The sequence below is a fragment of the Polistes fuscatus genome, unplaced genomic scaffold (assembly GCF_010416935.1).
Source record: "Polistes fuscatus isolate 324 unplaced genomic scaffold, CU_Pfus_HIC Scaffold7, whole genome shotgun sequence".
NCBI lineage: Eukaryota > Metazoa > Arthropoda > Insecta > Hymenoptera > Vespidae > Polistes > Polistes fuscatus.
Genome location: NW_025113151.1, coordinates 2,776,029 through 2,796,680, shown reverse-complemented (window position 1 = coordinate 2,796,680; position 20,652 = coordinate 2,776,029). Strand labels below are relative to the sequence as shown.

At 32.2% G+C, this 20,652-nt stretch overlaps 1 protein-coding gene and 1 long non-coding RNA gene across 6 annotated transcripts in view; one reads left to right on the top strand and one right to left on the bottom strand.

Moving 5' to 3' along the window:
- Nucleotides 1-20,652, top strand: part of LOC122524367 (teneurin-m) — a 735,394-nt gene that overhangs the window by 371,813 nt on the left and 342,929 nt on the right. The window lies entirely within an intron of this gene.
- Nucleotides 1-20,652, bottom strand: part of LOC122524370 — a 43,361-nt gene that overhangs the window by 7,693 nt on the left and 15,016 nt on the right. The window contains exons 2-3 of the long non-coding RNA XR_006305524.1: nucleotides 17,570-17,615; nucleotides 15,803-15,966 (exon numbers count right to left, since the gene is read on the bottom strand). This is a non-coding gene — a long non-coding RNA (uncharacterized LOC122524370). The remainder of the gene's footprint in view (nucleotides 1-15,802; nucleotides 15,967-17,569; nucleotides 17,616-20,652) is intronic.

Genomic DNA, 20,652 nt, shown 5'->3' with positions numbered 1-20,652 from the left:
TCTGTCTTTCTCTATCACTTGGTCTTTCACTCTTTGGTTTCTCTCCTCCAACCAACGGGTTCTTCTTGCCGGATGCTTCGGTCGTTTTCTTCGTTTCAGATTCGATCGCGTCTCAAGGGTCGAGCAAATAGTCAAGGCCTCGGGATTTCTCAGTCTTCGACTTCTTCTAACGTACTACTCACTCCTCAATCTCGTCCAAGTCATTCTCCCTTTGACTTGTCCTACGTCATACCGTGTTCTACTACTCATTCTTAGCCGACCATGCTAATATTTATTTACTCGTGTATTTTTTTTTTTTATTATTCTTTTTCTTTTCTTTTCTTCCTCTCTACCGTTTTATCATCGACGTGACTCGTTTTTTATTTTTATTTTTTTTTTTAAGTTATACTTCTTTTGGCGCGTTTGGGAAAATGTAATGGGAGTGATTTTTTTCCGAGCGTATGTAAAAACGACACCATGAAGTTTGTCGGTATTTATGACGCGCGGCAAAACGATTTCAAATTTACGGCATGAAGTTGTCTACTCTTCTTCTTCCCATTTTTTCTCAAGCGGGTCACCCATCCAAGTACTAATTCGTACTCAGCGCTGCTTGACTTAAATGATCGAGCGGGAACCAATGCTATCACAGCGCCATGGCCGTTGACGCATAAAGTAATTCGATATATCTCTCTTATATTTAGTATGGACTGATATCTATATTTTTATATTTTTGTTTTTTTTTGTTTTGTATTCTTTCTTATATATGTAATATATCGATCGATTGAAAATATGTTTCCTTTCTTTTTTTTTTAAAGTTATTTTTGAAGTTATTGAGGTTATATTTGTTTTGGTACGCAAAAGAAGTATAACTTCTTACGTGCGTACATAAGTACACACACCAGTTTTTTATTTTTTTTTCTCCCTTTTCGATCATCTCTAACGCGTACGAACATTTTATTCTTTTTATTTCACGTTGTCAAAAATTCGTTAGCAATTTATCGATTAAGCAGCTAAGTTAAATATAAGATTGAAGAGGAATGAAAATATCTTTGATAACGACTGATAACGAATCTTAAATCATTCGTCTCTTATACTCTACAATAATCCGATCCTTCGTATCTTAAATCTCGTTCACTTATTTACAGACTCATCTTTCAAAACAATGAACAATCGTATAAAACACAAAAATAAAGTCCCAAAGTTCCTTAATTTTATTTCCCTAATGAATTTGATACAAATGACAACAATTTGCGTATACTTCTTTATTAATCTCATTCATCGCGTTTCTTAGTTTATGTTCTTTTTCAATTTTTATCATGAATTCGTTTAACGGGTTTGATTGTAAGATAATGTACGATTTCCATTCAAGATAGATAATAAAGGAACTACAAAGAAAAAAGGAAACCTTCGAGGAGATACGAGGATCTTGGACCAAGAAAAAAAAAGAACGGAATGGGTTTCCCCTTTGTGCGGGTGGAATTAAAGAAAAGATCTAGGCATCGTGGATTCGACAAGGGAAGAAAGATATCAATGCTGCTGATTACAATGCAATGCGACGACAAAAGCCGACGAGTACGTGAAACGTCTGTATTCGTAATTCGCGTTTATTACGCACGAGCCGGGAACGTAAGTCCAATTTGCATACCGCGAGAAAACGCGTCCTGGAAGGAAGAAAGGAAGGAAGGAATGATAGAAAGTGAAAGAGAGAGAGAGAAGAATAGATGCGATTTTCAAAGACGACGTGGGTGGAAATGAGGAGAATTGGAGACCAACCAAAATGAATGAAATATATATATATACATAAAAATAATAAATTTCGTTAGGACAACCCACAATCGCGAGTTGCTTTCTAGAATAAAGTAAAATAGGATAAAATAAAAACCGGAAATAGAAATAAACCGACTACCGTTTCGTGAAAGAAGAACTTATTTCTAATATCGTTTTAAGTTAGAACGAAAAACAAAAGATATACATATAGTATATCTAAAATTTCTAGAGGGTTTTGATCAATTTATAAAATATGCTTCAATTGGCTGTATTTAGAGTATAAAAGGAGGGAGAGGGATGAAGATTTTGTAAGCTCTTTTAAGTAAAAACAAGCATGGGAATTTAAAAATTTGTATACAATGTCAATAACATGTTTCGATCAATCTATAAAATGCACTTTAGTTGGTTGTATTTAAAGCAAAGGAGAAGTGAGGTAGGACAAAGTTATTTTTAGCTCTTGTAAGTAAAACAAAAACCAAATAAATTATAAAATATCTACACGATGTTCGTAACAAGTTTCGAAGTATCTATAAAATGTGTTACACGTTCATTCAGCACAAAGTATATCAATGACCGCAGTAATGCATTGACCGTAACATATATACATATATAAAAAGAAAGAAAGAAAGAAAGAAAGCAGAGACAAATTTAGAATACAAAAATGAATGAAACATAGATAGACACAGGAAGATTGAAAGATAGAAAGAAAGAGAGAGAGAGAGAGAATGAGTGAGTAAAAGAAATGAAATTATTCATTCAAACGCTCACAGAGAACAGTACTGATATCCTGCAACGAGCAGGAAGAGAAATGAACGTGATAGTAATTCATGGCTCGGCATAGTGACAGTGATATAGATAGTGAATACTAGACCGAGTTTTCTCTCTCACTCTCTCTCTCTCTCTCTCTCTCTTTCTCTTTCTCTTTCTCTTTCTCTTTCTCGTTCTCTTTCTCTTTCTCTTTTCAACTGGCAGACATATATCGATAGTATAGTACACGCGCATGCACTCGACGTGGCTTACGCACCTGTGTATTCGCTGGTGCCACGATTCCGTTGAAATTAAACCGAGAGGAGAGTCCATCGTTTTCCTCTTTCGGTCGGGACGTTGCCATAAACTTCGCGAGTTTATTGTTTCCCGCGTACGGAGTAATTTAAAGGGACCAACCTATACTCCTCTAAAAACGTCCCCCTCTCCACCCTCTTGTCTAACCCTTTCCCGGAGTATCTGGAGTGTCAGGATTCAGGAACGTAACTATTTTTTGTGCTCGGATCAAATTATTATTTCGAATGAATCTTCGTTTGATAGGAAAGATATGCAAGAACACACGCGTTTGTTTTATTTCATGCGAATATAAATTTCATTATGTAATATTATTTTTTTCCATTTGCTGTGTTATTGGGAGAGAGAGAGAGAGAACGTTTCTTGTTTTTTTCTTTTTTGCACATATTGCATTTTAATATTAATTTGTTACTAATCCTATTAAATTAATAAATTATATTAATTGTTTTATTATAATATCATTATTTTATTTTTTATTCTCTTGTTTCAGTCAGATTATTGTGATAATTAAGCACATTTAAAAATACAATAATAATATTCCGATACGTTTTTATATATTAAACGTAAGAAAAATAGAAAAAGAAACGAGCATTGTACAATATAATAATGATAATAATAATAATAATAATAATAATATAATAATAATGGTCGAACGAACAATGGTATTAATAGAAGAAGAACCAACTTAACGAACAAAACAACCATTTATTTTCTATCAGAAATAACATTAGGCCACCCGCCTGGTCGCTTTAATTTCGTACTCTTCGACTGCCATAATTCATTCGTATGAGACATCGACCAACGATTTAGGCCTTAGGCTATAGTTATTAGTAATCTTCCCTTTCCACCCACTCCACCCCATTCCTGAGTGTAGTTCATCTCTTATGTTCAACCTTTTTCTTTCTACATATCCTTACATATCTTCCATCTCTCTCTCTCTCTCTCACTCTCACTCTCTATCTCTCCCTCCCTCGTTTTTATTTTTGTTTTGTTTATTTGTTTTTTTTATTCGTTCAAAACGCCCACACATGTTTCTACATCGAAGAAGATCGCTATCATCGGTATTCTAGAGTTAACGATTTGAAAACATTGGTGGTGATCATCTGATCAGCAGAGTGTGCTTCGCTAATGATCGAATATCTCGACGAAAGAACCGGCAAATAATATTTACGATCCTTAGATGGTTATTGGCCAGCGGCTGTGTTGTTCGAAATAAAAATAAAAATAAAATAAAATAAAATAAAAATTGTTAAGAGGTGAGGATGAGAGTGGGTGGGGGAGGAGGAGGAGGATAGGAACGGTGAGTAAAAAGCAACGTGCAAGAAGTCGGGTTTCTAAGCGAAGTATACAAGAGGGGGAAGGGAGGTAGAAGAGATAGAAGAGTAAGAAAGCAACCTCATTGCAAGACTCAGGATCAGCCCTGGGCTTCGTCGTGCTAAGCAACTATAATAAATTAGAGAGCATGGGTGGCCTCTTTCTCTCTCTTTCTTTATTTATTTCTTTCTTTATTTATTTCTTTATTTATTTCTTTCTTTATTTATTTATTTCTTTCTTTCTTTCTCGTAGTACCAGAGAACGTTCGATTCTCCCACATAGAATCTTATATGGCCGAGACCTTTGCTCTCTATTCTTGATCTTGGAGAAGTTGCTTGATATAAAAGGTAATTTTATTGCCAACATGAAGGACTGAATAAGCTCGCTAAAACGACATTCTTCTCGTTCGTTTAATCCGCGTGACTGTAAAAGTTAAACTGAAGGGTATTTCATTTTCAACGAGTCATTCTTATTTCCTTGTAAATAACTCTAACAATAAAATTACGATAACACTAAAAACAAATAAAAAAAAACAAAAAGCAAATAAATTAACATAACGTAACAGAAAATAAATTTTAAACAAACTATAACGACTTCGGTTGCTCGTAACAATGAGGAAAAATAATTAAAAATATTTGTAAATAGAAACTAATAAAATTTGTATTAATCCTAATTATAGTTACATTATTGTTCCCAATAAGAATTAAGAATTTTATTTCTACGAATCCTCGTACATACGAAATCAAGATACACGCTTATAAAAGTAGGTTAAGAGATATTTACCAAAAAAAAATAAAAAGCAGAAATAAGGGAGCATTTTCGTTTCAAGGACACTCTCTCTTTTCTTCCCTCGAAAAAAAGAGAGAGAAGAGAAAGATGGGAGGAAAAAAAAAAGAGATCGATTGAAAATTTCTTTCCCGGTAATCTCATGATATCTCACGTGAAAAGCTGTGCTACCAACTGCAATTCATTCTTATCGCTTTACGACATGCAAATCCAAGCGCATTCTATTAGTCTATCCACTCTGAATCCTTTCACCGACTCGCATGCCATTCTACGTGGTTACTTTCATTCTCGTTGATACCTTCCCTCTCCGTAAAGTATCGATCATACTAACCGATATATACATAGATACTTACCTACACTATACCTAAATGCTTCGCGTATCTGTTCACTTATCCACCTTCTATTCTTAATGAAGTGCATATCCTAGATTAAACACGATCAATTGCAACATTGATTACTCCTGCTCAGCTATTTATTCATCATTCAATATCGTTGTTACCGAAGATGATTTAATCGCCGATTAAACAGAACCACGTTGTATTTGCATCTAAACGTGTGCATGATTGCTTTAGCATGGAATAATAAGTTAGTGGCAAAGTAATACAGTTAACTGTATAAGTTGACGTTTGAGTTATTATTTACGATATTATAAATTGATCTTTTTTCATAGGGAACGATACAAACTAATTGAAATTCGATGCGCCATTTGATTGTTTGTTTTTTTCTTCTTCTTTTTTTTATCCTTAAATAATATTGTTAACTACAAATTTTGATTGTATATATATTTAGCGTGACATGAAATATTTGCATTTCGTGCATATTTGTTCAATGCTGTTAAAAAGGCTTACTGCTCGATTTAAACAACATACAATAAATTGACGAATATTTAAAATATGATATTCGAGGATAACGCTCATCAGAGATATCAAAATAAATAAAACAATTGAATAATAAAATGACTAAAAAGAAGGATAGGTATAAGCCAGGAATAAAAGTTGAAATATTCAAAAGTATTGAAAAATGCAGACAGTTTAAATTGTAGGTATGGAAGAAGAAGTCCCCGTCAATTCTTTTACTATCATCCCCGAAGCTATTTCAAATCCTCTGTGTCAAGCATCCCCATTCTCTTATTCCTTCATAATATTTCTTTCCTTTTCTACTCTCGCGCTTGTTGCGGATATAAACGAGGCGTTGACTATAAAATAATGAAAATTTATGATCCCTAGTCGGTACGCTCAGGCGAATAGAACGCAAAGGGTACGCAATTTGTAGAGCTTTCAGGAAGCTTTGCAACCCCCTTATTCTCCCCACTACCAATACCACCATCACCATCACTATCACCACCACCACCACCACCAATACCACCACCCCTTCTTCTTACCGTCTTTCCTATTCTCTGATGAAAACGACGAAGCAACGGTGACAATTGCCAGGAGCCTTCTTCTGCTTGCTTCCTTCCTTCCTTCATTTCATCGTTTTCTACCTTTTCTCATTTAACCGTGCATCGTCTTTTCTTCAATCTCTCTTTCTCTATCTTTCTCTCTCCCTTTCTTTCTCTCTCTTTCTTACTTTCTATCTTTTCTAACCTCTCTTCGTATCTTTAACACTGTAGACCTCCATTACAGGTATTTTCGTTTTATCGTCGTAAATGGATAGACACCTTGATGTACTTTGCTGCTCGTTTACACCAATGTCGACATCGAAAAAGCAATGCTCATTCAAATATACCTTCACTATATATAATATAATTCTCCCTTTTTGCGTATTCCAATTTTACTCGAATTATACGACAATCGTATTTACATTTAAACGAAATGATAATCGTGATTTGGATAAAGGGTGGGGAGGGGAGTGGGGAAAGGAGTAAAAGGAGCTGGAATAGAATCTACGAAATTCGAATTATGTTCGTGAGGGTGAATATTTTTCGAGAAATAAATAAATAAGTAAATAAACAAACACGCACACACACATATATACATACAAGTGTATATATATATTTGTGAGTGTATTTACACAAATATATATGAATGCTCTTAAAAAAGTGTGAGTAGAGTAGATTTTAAAAAACAGATTTTTGAATATACGAGTACGGGTAAGTTTCTAACGGCCGAGACAACGAGTATGAGGACAAGGACGAGGACGAAAGCGTGCAATAAGAGATAGAGAGCTTGCACCAGTCGAACGAGTATCACGAGCTTTCTATATTCCATTCGTATCTACCGTGAATAGTTTATATTCGCCCGTGGAATAAGGAATAAGCGGTTTGTTCGCACGTGAGTGCTTCCAATACGACGGCATGCGTGGATTTGAATACAAAGCAAAGCGGCCAACGTTCAACTACGACGACGAGGTGGGGTGGGGGCTGGGGGGGGCTGGGGGGTAGAGGGTACACGTAAAAAGGTAATCGATATAAATAAAGAAGGATTTAAAGTTACCGAGTTAAATGTGTTGGTATAAGCGTATTTCTATATTTGATACGTGTGAGTGTGTATATATGTGAGAGGAGAGGGGGTAGTAGAGCTTTTTATACCAACCATTTAGCATTCACTATAGTGGCGTACGATTTAATGAGAGGTTTAGGACTTTCCACGGGATTATTTGTTTTTCTTTTTTTCTTTTTCTCCCTTCTATTTTATTATCCGACTAATGCATTTTTCTTTTCTTTTTTTTTTATTATGATTATTATTATTAATATTAATATTATTATTATAATTATGATGATTATTATTATTATTTCGAGCAAAATATTTTGTTCCAAGTTGTTGGGCGAATAACGAGAACGAATATTTTCCTTTTTTCAAAGGCGTGTTGGGTGAAGGGGGAGGAAGGGGGGGAACGGCCCATAGTTTTTTCTATCCTCGTCGTACGTTTAAATATAAAGTTGGATAAACGTAATGGGAGTAAAACTTTGTAGGAAGACATGCACGCACGTAGAAAACGTCCGGTCGTTCAATTCTCAAAAGCTCTTCGGTTGGCCGATAAAATTTTCCACCCGCATTGGACGGACGCGTCCTATTCATCCATCCGTCTATCCTCAATCTAGTATTTTGTTGGTTTATAAAATTTTCGACCATGTAGAAAACTAAACCGAAAAAAAAAAGAAAAAGAAAAACATAAACAAAAAACGAAAAAGGCAAAACTCACACCACGCGATTAAATCGTTTCGTACATACTTTCCCCCCACTCCTTGATCCCCAAAAATTAAAATGCTAGAGGATCGTGTCGTTTCGATCCCCGTATGCTTTCATTATTATTATTATTATTATTAATATTATTATTTCCTTTTGTATTAATTATTCAGAGAAATAAAAAATAAACACAGACCAACAAAATAATTTTTCCCACTTAATCAAATTGATTTTTCCAATCGTTTCATTTTTTTTCTCTCCTATCCTTATATCTGTCATATTTTGATTATTTAATCATTCGAGATAATAATACTACTCGTACTTATTACACTTTATAATTGAGATTAGTAGTATGTGTACTATGATAGAAAGAGAAATACAGGGTTTCGTTCATATCAATCATTGGATATGAACAAGCAAGAGGAAAAGACCGTAGCTACACGTTAAACCGCGTTGCTCGTTCGCCTATTGGCTCGTTTTAATTTGTACCTCCCGCGTCATGGACCTCGGCGATAATTACATGATCGCTGTCACATGTCCAGGATATTAAAACAGTTACGTTTAATTAAAGGCCGACGAATTACCGATTCTCGATACACGCGGTACTGAATCATTCCCTCTTTCTCTCTCTTTCTCTCTCTCTCTCGCTCATACTAACGTTCATTTTCCCTACTATCTCTCTCTCACTCGCACCAATGTTCATTTTCACTCATTCTTTCTTTTTCTTTCTGTCTCGTACTCTTTCTCATTTACACTAATATCCATTTTCTCTACTATTTCTCTCGCACACACTCTTCTACGTTCACTCACTCTCTCTCTCTCTCTCTCTCTCTCACTTTTTCTTTCCATTTCTATCTCTTTTTATCTCTCGTTTCCCGAAAAGTTCAACTCGAACAATTTTTTTTCATTCCCGACGTCGGTCTACCATTAATCACTCTACTCTCTGAAATTAAAATTTGTTAACGACATCTTCTACACGATAATCATGTCGATTTATGTGCTCACACATATACGCGCGCGCACGCGCACGAACCTACACGTATTTATTATCATCATAAATAACAAACAAAAAAAAAAGAACAAAAACGTCGATAAACATATACAATACTTTAATTTACTACCCACGGTATAGAATAATTCGACGTTTTTTTCTTTTTTTTTTTTTTTCTTTTTTATTTTATTTTCGACATACCATACGACAGATAGTTCACCCTGGATTCGTTTATTTCCCGAGAGTTGATTTCAAACCTACGCGCTTTTCGTTATTCAAAATTCACAAATAGGGAGGGTGAGGTAACGTCAGGTGGGAGTGGGAGTGGGGGTGGGGGTAGGGGTTCTTGGGGGTTGGGGGTTGGTCGAATGCGTTCTCTCACTCGGTCGCGCGCATGACATAAATTTTCTCTCCAGCTAAACGCCACCTCAACCTCCCCCACCCCTACCCTTCTCACCCCCTTCAGTTGCATCCCTCATCCCTTCTCCTCCTCCTCCTCTTCCTCACCTTTCCAACCTCATCTCCCTTTTCACCTACTATCCTCTAGTCCCTCTACCCCTCCCCCTCCCCCATAACACACAATGAAATATTGAATATCACGCAATTTGCAACGCGGACGGCCGAGGAACGTAATTCAAATGGTTTTATTAAATCGCAGCGTACTTGATTAATGTCAATCACTCGTAATATAATCGAGTACGCGCACGGAATCGTCGCGCTTGATTCGTTAGTACGGTTATTAACGCGTTTCTCCTCTTAACTCGTGTAAATTTTAGATGAAAACAAAGTTTCCTTCGTTATTACATAACGTCCCCGTACGGTTGTATTTAAAAAATATGTCTTCTTCGTGTAAGAAAGAAAATTAAGGAGAATGACCTTGGGGAAAAAAGGGATAGGGATTTTTTTTTTTTTGGATGGAATGAAAAGAAGCAACTAACTATGTGCGGACGAATAAATTATTAGATCAAGATTTTTTCAAAGAGTATTTATAAGCATTGTCTGAAATTGTTCTATTTTTTTTTTAGGATGTTAGGATATAAATCGATCAATTGTTTATACTAAAATGTATTTCGTCTCATTTTTCTTTTTGAAATAAAATTTTTCTATTCAAGAACCTTATATTTTAATGTACACGATTTTAATTTTTTTATTACAGGGAAAACAATTTTAATTAATTTATTCGCAGGTAAATATTTGACAGTCACACGACTCATACTTCGAGAAACTTTAATCTGAATTAATAAATTAATATAAAAAATAGCAACTGTAAGTAATTTCAATATTAAAAAGTAACAAAATATATTAATAAAACGTAAAAAAAGTATACATTACAAATATATAATTAAGATAATAAAAAATAAGTATATTGATAACATAATTGTTGTAGAAATGGGTTGCATGTTTATCAAGATTAAGAAAACTAAAGACCGTGACAAATTTCAAATCATTAGAAATACCAAATAACGAATAGTTCTAGTGTTATACAAGCCTGGAATGTTTCTCGTATCGAGATACGAACCGTAAATGTCTTTTTAAAATTATAATAGCTACTTTTAGGACTCTTGTAAAATATTCGTTACACAACAAAGTTGTCATCGTGTTCGTACACGTTACCTGTGTAAACGTTAAAATGAAAGCGAGAGAGCGAGAGAGAGAGAGAGAGAATAAGAGAAAAAGGGTTCACAGTGGTACCGGTTTCTCTACGATTAAATACACACTCAAACGATGAGGATAGTGCCTTTATAGCGTTTGTTCGTTTATCTCCGAGGATAAATTGGGTCGGCTGGAATCTACATTTATACACCGTGGGCAAGATAAATGAATCCTCGTTAGGACGAGCACGATGAACCCTCGTTTGCATGATTTCGTGGCTCTCGATCAAAGCGAAACTTCCCGACTTCTCGATGTCGAGCTCTGAGAATACACACGCATACATATACACACGTATATATTATATATATATCGAAGTGTTCGCATCTCAACATACCTGATCAGCCAGGTCAGAACGACGAACTGTGTTCTTTGTCGTTGTTTAAAGTTGTTAAGAACGGAATAGGTGAGACTCTACATCCTTGTCAAATGTGTGTGTTCATTATATATGATAATACGTACTGAATAAACCAATGAGAATTATTATGGAAAGTAAAATTCTTTACTCATTGGTTGTATTAAACATTTGGGCTAATAAATTATAAAACATTTTATGCGACTCGTAGGATGGATACAGTTTTATGTATTTTTGAGATATCAATGTGTCTTGAAATTCGTTTAAGATTAACGCATTTAGGTTTTATTTCAAAGTAAATTCGATTATTAATTTATTTTAGAAACAAATGAAATAATTATTAGAGGGACGCGTAAGATAAATATAATAAATTTTATTTTTTTTAAATATCTAAATGATTTTAAATGTTTTTAATTATAATATGCATTGTTTTATTACTATTTTATTTATAGACATACGAGTTCAGTTCATTTATAATATAATATCCTTGAGTTTATTCACGTAAGATATAATTTATTAAAATATCTTTAGATCCCTCTCCAATAAACTATTTATTTACAGAAAATATAATATAATAGATTATTTGTAATATATGAACCCACACGTTTAACTTATTTGTCCTAATTTCTATCATACAATTATACAAATTATTTTGACTCTAAAATCTCCTAAGTTTCTTCCATAGTTTCCGCCAACGAGAAACGAGTAATTAAAAAAACGGTATTTCTTGTAAAAATAGAAAGAAATAATTGAAGCCTTTTATTACACCTTTTATTATGCTATTCTCAACTCCGGAAAAACTGAACGATAAAGAAACCGTATTATCCACGAAAGATTCTACCAAGTCATAATCGAGTTATGTTCAATAAAAACAACTCTTCCTGGTATTTGTTTTCTCTTCCTTTCATTTCTTCCTTTATTTCCAACGGATAAAAAACAATTCTAAATCCAATTATTACATTTCGATCCATCCTCTCGTTCATAATTTACTCTTATAGGGGGAAAACAAAAAAAAAGAAAAAAAATAAACAAGTAAATAAATTAATACGATAATAATAGTGATTATACTAATGACGATAAAGATATCTCCTAATAAGGATACCTCTTAGTGATCATTATAATTATTAATGATCAGAAACAGATAGAAGATTGAACAAAATTTGTTCTTTGTTTTGCACGCTATCGTTAGTCGACACTCGACTAACTTTATAACTATAGTCTAGAAAACAGGTATAATATAATTGCCGAACGATCGAACATTTACAAGGGCTACGAAGGTATTCGAAAAAAAAAAATTGAAAAAAAAAGTGTGAAATCCTCTCTGTCATCAAAGTAACCACACACGGTGACGCAAAATCGATCGTATGTTATTTAAAACACGCATGTATTCGATCACGCGAACGCTCACGCACGTACATCACGTGCTTGTCATGATACACAGGGTCGGGGAAAAAGTTCTTTCATATTTCCTCGATAAATTATTTCAAGAATAGTACGACATATCTAATTAATAATTATCGTCGAGTTAAAAATTTTACTATTAAAAAAAAAAGAGTAAATAATGCGAATCAGAATGGTAAAGACCATTTTTTGATCAATTGTAATAATTATATGTTTCTTAAATAAGATTCGTGTCACTTCAATATTTTATAATATTATTTTATACTATTCTCTCATTAATCTTTTTAATTGAAATAATTATTTAAAATTTTTATTTTTATATTTTAGATAAAAATTCATTATTTTTGCCTAATTTGGAGATCAATTTTTAATACTCGAAAAATAAGGATTCGTACTCGTACGAAATTTTTCCTTTATTCTTAATTTTGTTGGATAAACAATAGGAACAAAAAAAATACGAAGAAACCTTTAACCCTTAGCCTCCCTCCTCACTCAAACAATATGCATGTGTTTGTGTATGCGTGTGTTTTATACGATACGCAGTACGGAAACGCAACGTTAATTAACGAAGAACCCACCACCCTGCGTGGTGCGTTAAAAGTACCGGTTCTGTTCCCTAAGACCGGAACCGGATGTTCCTGTCGTCGCTTGTGTTTTTCTCCTTTTTTTTTTCTTTTCAACTTCTTCTACCACTACTCTCCCCCTTTTTTTTTACCACCCACCCCTCTAGTTAGCCGGATATCATGCCTGTATCTGACTTTGACCGTGACTCAGCTGGGTACCGTCGTCATTTAAAAAGCTTCTTCCACGAGGGAGAAAGAAAAACGAAGGGGAAGGTAACGTATAATATCGCTTATCACGTCGTTCCTTGCATTTCTCTTTTCAAATCGATCAAGAAATCTCGACTATCGTTTAAAAAATGCATCGGAAAATATTCGAACAAATTTTGTTTACTTAACTTAATTTTTTAAATATTTTTATCTACAACAAAATTATTCGTCCCCACCGATGAAATTCGTATTCACATTTAACGTTTACTTCTTTTTTATTTATTATTTAATATTTTCATTGAAATAATTTTATATACAATATTTTTATATTTATATTGTGAATAATAATTATTATTTCCATCCCCCCCCCACTATTCTTAGAAAAATTTATAATATTTATCTGCAATCTTTTTAATTGTATCATAACAGTATCGGTTTTAATTTAATTTCATACTCGGTTAAGAATTTTCATCCCAAATTTCAATTGAAAATAATATTTTGTTGTTAAACTTAAAATAATATTTTTGTTAACGTAAACGTATATGATATGCACGCTTATACACACTCATACAGTCATGTTGTGTTGCAGGACTTCTATAAACTTGATTCCGCGAAATTTGTCTGTCAATATCTTTCGTTTTCCTGAAAAGAACAACTGTTGCATGCGTCGAATAAATGTTCGACAATCATTCAGCCAATCCGTCTACTACCTGCCTATTAATTTATCGCTTGCATTGCGCTACTACCACCTCACCGTTTTCGTTGTTATCACATTTCTTTTGGAGTTCGTTCAAGCTCGTGAAACGAACGAACGAACGAACGAACGCGAGTACATCGTCGTTTTCCATAAGAGAAAATTCCCCTCCCCTCCTCATCCCCCACTCATTTAACTCTCTCAATCTCTCTCTCTCTTTCATTTTTTTCCTTTCTACCTTTCTTCCTTTCTCTATCGCTTATCGATATAATTGGTAGTACCGTTTATTAATAAAAACGCTGTTATAGTACGTTTATAGTTGGTAAAAAAGAAAGGACAAAAAAAAGAAAAGAAAAGGAAAGAAAAAATTTATTAACAGATTATCATGTTGTACGAATTTAAATTTCACGAAAAATGTGAATATCGGTCCTGACAATATTTTTATGTAATACATTTGTTTGTATATTTATTGTTATATGAATAAAATTGTATGAGAACATTTTTCAGTATTCAATTTTTATTGTTTTAGTATAAGTTTTTAAGTTTATTCTTTAATTAAATCAAATTCACACGAAAGTTATTTATTTCTTTCGTTTTGTTTTTTTTTTTTTAATTATTTTGTATTTGAAATTAATTGATAATAATTAAAAGACTTTTCGCGATACGTTGAATAATTTCTTCTGAATAAAAATGAAGGCACACTTATTACTACATTATTTAATTAAAATTCTAGATTGGTTAACAATAATCATAACGACTATAATGTGATTTTTAAATATTTTCAACTATATCTAATAACAAATAGAATTTCTTACAAAAAAAAATAAAAATAAAGTATTGAACAAATATTGAACAAAGGATTGTAATAGCAACGAAATCCTACTACCGGATAAATGTACTTTTAAAACATTCATTAATAAAAATTCCAATTAAATTAACAATTCGAATGACGACGTTCACGCGTAACTTTTACTAATCTTCATTCGCAGCTCGATTAAAAGTAAAACGAAAAAGCAAATAAGTAAGTGTATAATAATTTCCTAAAAAAATCCTGTAATAAATTTAATTAATTATCTTTCTCAAAATAAAAATGAAAGAAATCAAATATACGAGAATGAATCGATTAAACTGTTGAAGAAATACTAACAACAAAATCCTATATTCCTATATATACTCTATATAATACTTAGTACATTACTACTACTTGTATATAGTAAAACATGTATGCAAGTAGATAGAGGTTTGGTCTAGGTCGTTCGATACTATCGATAGTTACAAAACCGCACATCGATTGTGACTAAAAGGAGGATACTCGATATTGCTGTCTAGGAACGTACACTTCGTAGGAAGTTGCTATTAGTCGACAATGAAAACAGCCACACGTATATTTACTATCACTCACACAAACTTCCCCCTTCCCTCTCTCTCTCACACACACACACAACCTTATTGAAGTCTTCGATACAAGAAGGGATGAAAATAAAGGCTATCAAAGTACTTGCTTACCCCTAAAGGAACGAATCGTTGGTGGAGGGAGGGGGGAAATGTTAGGATGTTGTTACCGGTAACGTTGACACCTGGCAGTGACAGTCGTCACTAACACTCGAAACCTTTCGTTTCGAACGCGTGTCATTTCATTCATTCATTCTCTCTCTCTCTCACACACTCTATCTATTTCCTTATACAATTCGTGTACGAACGAATACATCTTCACTTTCTCATTTTGGATCATTCAAAAGGGTCTGAAAAAGGAGACAGGATGACATGTGGGAGAGGAATATAGGGGTGGGGGTGACTTTAGGGTGAAAGAAAGATAAAGAGAAAAAAGTGTGACGAATGAAAGCACATAGTAAGTACACCATTAGGTAAGAATATCGCATATAGATATTATAAACTGTGAATACTAACTCACTATTGATGGTAGTAGGAACGATTCCCGATCGTTGCCAATTGTCCAGTCATTGACGCTCTGATAATCATCCTAGGCAAGCTTCCAATCCCCTTCTGCGAAACACCCTCCATTTCCTGGCTACGTTGCAACCTAACAATACCACGTTATTACGTGCCTGTACCTGAACAACCAAGAGAGGAACGATCGTGACGATGAATGTAATATAACGTTTGATCATTCGTATTGTGTGTATGTTTCTCTCCTATCTTCTTTTCCCCTTTTTATTCATGTTCATTTGTTATTTTATCGAAAGAAAAGGGATGATAATGTTATTTGTCATGGTGTACCGTGAAAATTGTATGAAATTAAAAGGGAAGTCATGGATATACAATTTTTTTACACCTAAATGTAAATGTTGCTACTATCTTGTTGTTCAAGGTATAATATTGGAAATTGTAATTATAATGATGATAATAATTCGATAATTGTTGAGATTTATTAACGGAAATACTTATTTGAGTAAATATGATTTGAGGAAATTTTGTGAATGACATTTAAATATGTTTTTATTCGCGTGCGAGTGAATGGGGAAAAAAAAGGATGCTAATCGTATTAGAAGAAAATAAGAAAGCAACAATTCTTATACGAAAAATTCATAAGTACAAACAATTAAAAATAGTAATAAGAATAAAACAGATAATAATCGGATAATTATTGAGAAACGCTAACGAAGGAATTAACCAATTCAATTGAAAACAGTTTCTAATTATTTTCTTTTATCATATTCACGCTAATTGCTAACCTTTAATTGATACTTTAAATGAAAAAAGTAACAAATTAATAAAAAAGAAAAAAGAAGACTCGCACACGATTAAAATGAAATTTCTTAAATTTTTCATTTTGGTAACTTTATCGAATTATTAGATTATTAATTTTATTCTTCTGCAGATTTTATACTGTACTAGAAAAATAAAATTATTAAAAGTATCTTTATACATACATAATGCTTTAATTATTAATAAAAAAAATTATTCAAAAGATGCAACCACAAACTTGTAAACTACATAAAAAAATAATAAGATAAAATACAAAGGAACAAATATCGCGTTGCATTCTATCTTCTAAAGATTAAATTTTATCGCGATAGGGTTATTTTTACTGAAGTATACTAATTGCGTTAATATCTATAGAAAAAAATAGATGTAGCATTAATTTAAAACTAAACAAAGTACAATATTTATAAATAATCATTTGAACAATTAATGAAAATCGATTGAACGTATTTTGAATCATTTATGTGAATTTAATGCCACAATAAAATGAATTTAAATCAATAAAAGTTAAACAACAATTGCAACGCGTAATTAAATAATTAATTCAATAAATCATTTCATTTTTATATAACAATTAATTAAAGAAATGAGAAGTTACAATTTTTTAATACATCGAACGTCAACCATTGGCCCGACAGTGCTTACGTTGCATCATACAAATTCTATGGACACCGTAAGCAATATTGGTTACGGTTATTGGTTACAATGGTGAGATGATCGATTTTCAATGATTTTTCTGAAACCATATAAAGAAGGAAATGATAATGAACGTCTTTTTAAAACTATAACAAAAATAAGACTATGGTGAAAATCTTTCTAAAATCTTATGAAGAATGAGATAATGATGAACGTCTTTTTACAACTATAAAAAGAAATAAAATTGTGGTGAAAATCTTTCTGAAACCATAAACAAATATAAAATACTTTAATACTGATTAAAAATATTCTTACCTAATTTCAATTTTCATTCGCACCACCGATTATTACTGCATTATTACTACAAAACAAATGAAATTTAATTAGATATCAAAATATGTATTAAAATATTGTTTAATTACGTTAAAATAAATTCTTACACGGAGAACGAATGTGTTACGTCTTGTCTCTACGTCGTTCAAAATCGAAATACAATGTTTCGTATGTATGAGTCACCTCTCCCCTCTTATTTACCTTTACCGGTTATTCGGGAATGTTTTTCTACGTGTATTTAACAAAGTACGAATTTCTTAGAATTCACTGTGAGATATAAACATAACCGATACCAAGCCTCGTTTGACTTTGACCTTCTCCTTCACCTATCTCTCTATCTCCCTTTTTCTCTTTCTCTCTCTGTCTTTGTATAGATTCAATCCTATGGATTATTACTACGCATTCAAATAAAAAATAAATACACGTGTTACAAAATAAATAAAAAAGAAAACATTAAACGAACGTATAGAAGTTATTTTCTTTTATTGATCAATATTTAACACATTTTTAAAGATAAATTTTTATTTGTTTCTTAATATTTAGATGACGATTATTAATACTTCGATTGAAATAATTATTAAATGTAATGTTTAATTTTTGATAAACCTAATAAAAATGCATATCTATATTAAAATATAAATTAAATATATTTAATTGTTAGGAAATTTAGACAATGAATAAGTATATTTATGTGGGTATATCGATTATTAGATTGAAATTGTTACAAAATTATTGTTAAATGTATCTCAAATTTTGGATAAGTTTAATTATAACACATATTCGCGTATTAAATTACACAGAGTATCTTAATTTCTTCCTTACAAAATTTTATTACCATATTCTGTACGCGTTATGAATTTTTAATAAAATACTTATAAGCTTACGTTTCTATAACATTTTTTCCTATTTTTATTTATAAAATATGTTAATTTTATTCATTTTACTATCTATTATTGTAGAAGCGAAACGAATTGTTTCAATTATTTAAATTAATCACACATGATAACACACTTTTAGTTTCGCTTGAAAAAAAATGTTCGTTACCCTTCCAAAAAGAAAGTTTCATTTCAAATAAATACTATTTTAAGTATAACCTGACATTAAATAGAATGAAATCAGTGACTGACAGAATATAAAGCAGGTGTAGTTTTCAAAACGTACATATCTAACATATGTACATACAATATATCCAGTTGAAAAAGAAATGTGACAGAACAGATAATTATGTTGCAATAAAAGATATCCGCGCTCGTACCGTAGTTCTTATAAACGAACAGGAAAAAGTTCTACTTTTAAACTTCGCGTTTTACGATCGATTGCAATCCTCTCTCTCTTTCTCTCTCTCTCTCTCTTTCTCTCTTAGTAGTCACGATATATGCTTTGAATGGTTATGTGTATATACACACATTGCTACCGAACACTGCTACGAAACTTATACACAAACACAAATTCGCATTTGTCGTATACACTTATACACACACACGTACACGTACGTACAAACACATGCTTACAAGCGTGCAAGCTTTATGAGTTAATGCGACGCGAAAAGCTTTGTAATGCAATAACGACAACGAGCATACCAGGCGTAGCATGTGACGAGAAAAAGAGAAAGAGTAAGAGAGAGAGAGAGAGAATAAAAAAAGGAGAAATAATTGAAAGAGGAAGAAGAGAGGAGGAAAGGGGGGATGAAGAGGTGGAAAACGGTAGGTCGAAAAATTACGAGTTTTTCGAAGTGTTTGCCACGACTTTAGTCGAGATAAGCTTCATAAAACTGTAGCTGAAACGATATTAATGATACGATGCTATAGTTTTGCTTAGGTTTTTCTTTATGCTTATGATTGCAGTCGGACTTTTAATAGTTTTTATTTTTTTTTCTCTATTAAACCTTTACCCCCTTTTTTTCACGGTGCGACTCGTTAGAAACTATTTGCGAAAATGCTCGAGAAACTTAAGAACCGTGTCTAATATCGTTTAATAAGGAAAACTATTGTAAATTAATACGTTAGTGTGATTAACATTTTTTACGTATCACAGACTGGTTTTGTTTCTTTTTTTTTTTTTTCATTAATTTTCCGTCCAAATTTTTGTTTTTTCGTAATATTGTATTAGTATTTTTCTATTCGGTTTTACGGGATTTTATTTTTTATTTAATTTCTACGACAATAATAAATACGAATATGATTTTATTATTATTATTATTATTATTTAATGAGTTGTTTTATATTAAACTAATATTAAATTGATAATTACATATATATCCACATTTAATTGTATAACTTGAAAAATAAATTTTATTAAGAACATTACATTATTTTATTATCATCGACGAATATTTTTGATTGATTATTCGACGCAATAAAAAAAAGAAATATAATTCGAATGACGGTACAAGTAACACCATTTGTATTTGAAATTAGGTGACACAAAAAAAAGAAATGTATAGATCGTATAAATAAAAAAAATAATAAAGTCGTGTATCAAACGATAAAAGAGTCGATACAGAGTTGCACATTTTTCTCCCTCCACCGTTATAAGAAATTTTGGAATTCTGCCAAAAAGCATTTACTATCTCTTTCTCTCTATTTTTATCTCTCATAGAAAAGGAAGAAAAAAAAGACGATTCTGCTTTGAAAAGATCTTTATCCATCTCCATGGACCTATCCGTTTATGTACTTTTCGCATACACGACCGATTGTGGCTGAATAAAAAGAAATATATATGTATCTATCTGCATATACACATAAACAGTACTTGAAACGTAGAGTAAAATTGGCAAAGGCTCTCCGCATGAACAATTCTACTTTGATGCATAATAAAGGCTTAAAAATATATATTGGATTGGGTAAAAATTGTCTTCATATTTTTGAAAATGATTCAAAACCATATAATTCCGAAAATATAATATTAATCAAATCTTTCGATACTTTCAACGTGCAATTGAAATTTTACCTTATCATAAAGTAAAAAATAAAAAAAACATTCGCAACATTTGTTTATTCGATTTAACCGTCGCGTTTTGAAAATGAAGGAAAATTCGATACATTTGGACAATTGTTTACAAAAAA